Below are 4,672 nucleotides of genomic sequence, written 5' to 3' on the forward strand. Positions count from 1 at the left end.
TCCAGAAGAAGATCAAGGAGCTTCAGGTATTTCTTGAGTTTTGTTTTGAAACGCTATTAAAGGCAAAGCTAAAATAAAGACTAATAAGGTTTCATTGATTACTTGCTGCTGTAGGCTCGCATTGAGGAACTAGAGGAAGAGATTGAGGCTGAGCGTGCTGCTCGTGCCAAGGTTGAGAAGCAGAGAGCTGATCTCTCCAGAGAACTTGAGGAGATCAGTGAGAGGCTTGAGGAGGCTGGAGGAGCCACTGCTGCTCAGATCGAGATGAATAAGAAGCGTGAAGCTGAATTCCAGAAGCTGCGTCGTGATCTTGAAGAGTCCACCCTCCAGCATGAAGCTACAGCTGCTGCCCTCCGTAAGAAGCAGGCAGACACTGTGGCTGAGCTGGGAGAGCAAATCGACAACCTCCAGCGTGTCAAGCAGAAGCTTGAGAAAGAGAAGAATGAATACAAAATGGAGATTGATGATCTCTCCAGCAACATGGAGGCTGTTGCTAAAGCAAAGGTTTGAGAACTGGTTTTTAAATCTGTTCAAGGAAATATATCAAATGTGGTTAAGATTCTTAAGAATCAAATGACTTTGATGTTTACAGGCCAATCTTGAGAAGATGTGCCGCATCCTTGAGGACCAACTTAGCGAAATTAAGTCCAAGAATGATGAGAACATTCGCCAGATAAATGACCTCAGTGCTCAAAGAGCAAGACTTCAAACTGAAAATGGTAACTAATTGCACAATATCTCAAATATATCAAACAAAATTATACAACACCTTATTTTCTCCACTAACTAATGCAGATAAACAATTATAAGTAAATCACCATCCATGTCATATATTCACATGACCCTATGACCTCATTCTCAGTGCAAATGGTAACATATTTGTTAACATTAGTTAATGCGTTAACTAACATGAACAATATATTTTTTTCAGCATTTATTAATCTTTGTTAATTTTAGTTTATGAAAATGTTAGCTCACAGTACATTAACTAATGTTAACAGAAACAATTTTAAATTTTAATAATGCATTAGTAAGTATTGATGTTAACTAAATGTTAACTAAGATTAATAAATGCTATATAAATATTGTTCATGTTAACAAATGAAGCCTTATTGTAAAGTGTTACCGTGCAAATTTATTATGTATTCATACAGTATATATTCTGGTGTAAAGCATTTCTCCAGCCTATTTAACTGCAATAAATGCTTTTCTCATTATATCATTAAATGGTTTGTTTTGAATCTGCTCTGGTTTCTCAGCTCACCAGAGGCAAACAAGCTTTCACTCAGCAAATTGAGGAGCTTAAGAGGCAGATTGAAGAGGAGGTTAAGGTAATACAGCATGATCAATAAAAACACATTGTAGCGAATCAGCTCATGGGGAAATATGAATAATTAATCATAACTAGTTATAATTAATTATACATATTTAGATCCGCTGTAGATATTTACTTGACCTCTCAGGGTCAACTGTCTGTCAATTCTAAGAACGTTAATTTCCTGGTTAAGGGAAATAACTTTCTTACTGTACGATTCTACACCGAGCTTGTAGCATAAATCTGCATGATTAAGTGACTCCAGTTATGAGCAAACAATGAACAACGTCAAGTGTGATACAAGTAAGACTTTATTAACTACATAAACACTTAAACTAGTATAAACATACTACATAAACACTTAAACTGGTCTAACATACACATACACACACACACACACACACACACGAACCAAATATGAAACTGACGCCATCCAGCGCACTGAGGAGCTTGAAGAGGCCAAGTATGAACATCATAAGAGCTGATTAATATGTGTTCATATGGAAAAAGGCTTTCATGTTAAAATGTTCACAAATTCAGGAAGAAGCTGGCTCAACATCTGCAAGAGGCAGAGGAACAAATTGAGGCTGTGAACTCCAAATGTGCATCTCTGGAGAAGACCAAACAGAGACTCCAGGGTGAAGTGGAGGACCTCATGATTGATGTGGAGAGAGCCAATGCTTTGGCTGCCAACCTTGACAAGAAGCAGAGGAACTTTGACAAGGTAAAAAGTTTGAGTCATTATGTGATATTCACTTTCTAAAGCATTGCTAAAATGGGCTTTGTTGAACATTTCATAAACAAACCTGACCCTGAAATATCTCCACTAAAGGTCCTGGCAGAATGGAAGCAGAAATATGAGGAAGGTCAGGCAGAGCTGGAAGGTGCCCAGAAAGAGGTTTGTTCACTCAGCACTGAGCTGTTCAAGATGAAGAACTCCTATGAGGAGACTCTGGATCAGCTGGAGACCCTCAAGAGAGAGAACAAGAATCTGCAGCGTAAGAATTCCTTTGTACAACATTTAATTAATTAACAAACTTAGTAGAGTTAAATCTGTAGAGATTCACAGCATATTTATGTTGATAATATTTTCTTTCCAACTTGTAGAGGAGATTTCAGATCTGACAGAGCAGTTAGGTGAGACTGGTAAGAGCATCCATGAGTTGGAAAAGGCCAAGAAACAAGTGGAGACTGAGAAGGCAGAGATGCAGACCGCACTGGAGGAGGCTGAAGTGAGTATCTGAAGATCAATATGTAAATCTGGCTAAAACCATTGTACTGTGTTGTTCATTTTGAAGTTTAAATGTTGTTTTTTATTATTAATAGGGCACTCTGGAGCATGAAGAGTCCAAAATTCTCCATGTCCAGCTTGAGCTAAACCAGGTCAAGGGTGAGATTGACAGGAAGCTTGCAGAGAAGGATGAGGAGATGGAGCAGATCAAGAGGAACAGCCAGAGAGTCACTGAATCCATGCAGAGCACTCTGGACTCTGAGGTCAGGAGCAGGAATGATGCCCTGAGAGTCAAAAAGAAGATGGAGGGAGATCTGAATGAGATGGAGGTCCAGCTGAGTCATGCCAACCGCCAGGCTGCTGAGGCCCAGAAACAACTCAGGAACGTCCAAGGACAACTCAAGGTATCTCTCTGTAGAATGAGGAGTTTACATGTTTGATAATATGAATATGATACATGAATTAACTGAAGCATTACATGCAACTAACAAAGAAAAACATTGCCACAGGATGCCCAACTGCACCTTGATGAAGCTGTCAGAGGACAGGAGGACATGAAGGAGCAGGTGGCCATGGTGGAGCGCAGGAATAGCCTAATGCAAGCAGAGATTGAGGAGCTGAGAGCTGGCCTGGAACAAACAGAGAGAGGCCGAAAAGTGGCAGAGCAGGAGCTGCTTGATGCCAGCGAGCGTGTGGGACTGCTGCACTCACAAGTACAAAAAATTATTAAATACTAAGAGCAAATTCAGGTTACATGATAATGTTTTGGTTAAATATACACTAAACTACCTGCTTAAATCCTGCAGAATACGAGTCTTATTAACACCAAGAAGAAGCTTGAGGCTGATCTGCTCCAGGTTCAAGGTGAGGTGGATGATACAGTCCAGGAGGCCAGAAATGCAGAGGAGAAGGCCAAGAAGGCCATCACTGATGTGGGTGTTTGCATTCTGTTACTCTATTCTAATTTAAACAGTTATTTGACTTTGTTTAGCTGCATGTGGCAACATTGAGAACATTCATGGAAGCTAATTCTATCTGTATTGGTTAGCTCGTTTTCATTGGCTTATATTTCAGGCTGCCATGATGGCTGAGGAGCTGAAGAAGGAGCAGGACACCAGTGCTCACCTGGAGAGGATGAAGAAGAACATGGAGGTGACTGTCAAAGACCTGCAGCACCGTCTGGATGAGGCTGAGAGTCTGGCCATGAAGGGTGGAAAGAAACAGCTCCAGAAACTGGAGTCCAGGGTAAATTACAGACTAAATACAGACTTAGGGTGCACTCATACTAGGAACGGTTGCCTTTTAACGAACCAGAGTGCGATTATACCCCCTCCCCACTCCCCCGCTGGCCTGCACTTACATTGCACTTAACATTTTGGGCTGGAGCAGGCTTTAGTCATTACGATTCAACTTTTGTTTTGAAGAAAAGCGCTTTCGCTATTAGACTGTCTAATACATTTATCACTTATGTAGTGTAGTGATTTTCATTTAATTGTGCTGCACATATCAGAAAATGATTATGGAGTCAGATGACATCGATGGAGGAATTTGCAGCTATACTCACAAAGTATAAATACAGTTTATAAATAAGGTAAAAACCAGACCCGTTATAAACCAATATTACTCACTACTCAAATTAACTGAAAATTGCTACTTTCCAAGTAGTAATAAATGTTTTTTTGTAGAAAATATGACAGTAGCGCACACACAATTAGTAGCTGTTCCATGCTCCGGTGCAGTTAGCGATTCACACTACATGCGTACCGCGCCAGAGCCCAACTGAACCATGCTCTGGCTCACCTCTTCAAGCAGGCCAGGACATGGTTCAGTGTACCGTGCTCGGGCATGGTACAGAGTGATCACACTAGCCAAAAGAACCAGACTTTGGGGGTGCTTGGGCATGGTTCAGATCGCCTAGTGTGAGTAACCCTTAGACGAACTGGCCATGGCAGAGATTTCACAGGTGATAACAATAACTCTCTACTGAAGGTGCATGAGTTGGAGGCTGAAGTTGAAGCTGAACAGAGACGTGGTGCAGACGCTGTGAAAGGAGTGCGCAAATATGAAAGGAGAGTGAAGGAGCTCACCTACCAGGTAAAACTACACAAGAATTAGATATTTAACAC

The 4,672-nt window shown here is 40.9% G+C and overlaps 1 pseudogene; it reads left to right on the plus strand.

The window, feature by feature from the left end:
• The window catches only part of LOC107693868 (myosin heavy chain, fast skeletal muscle-like), a 16,141-nt pseudogene extending 11,479 nt beyond the window's left edge, over positions 1-4,662 (plus strand).
• The last annotated feature ends 10 nt before the right edge of the window (positions 4,663-4,672 follow it).

This window comes from Sinocyclocheilus anshuiensis, unplaced genomic scaffold (genome assembly GCF_001515605.1).
Source record: "Sinocyclocheilus anshuiensis isolate Anshui unplaced genomic scaffold, SAMN03320099.WGS_v1.1 scaffold1392, whole genome shotgun sequence".
In the NCBI taxonomy this organism is placed as follows: Eukaryota; Metazoa; Chordata; class Actinopteri; order Cypriniformes; family Cyprinidae; genus Sinocyclocheilus; species Sinocyclocheilus anshuiensis.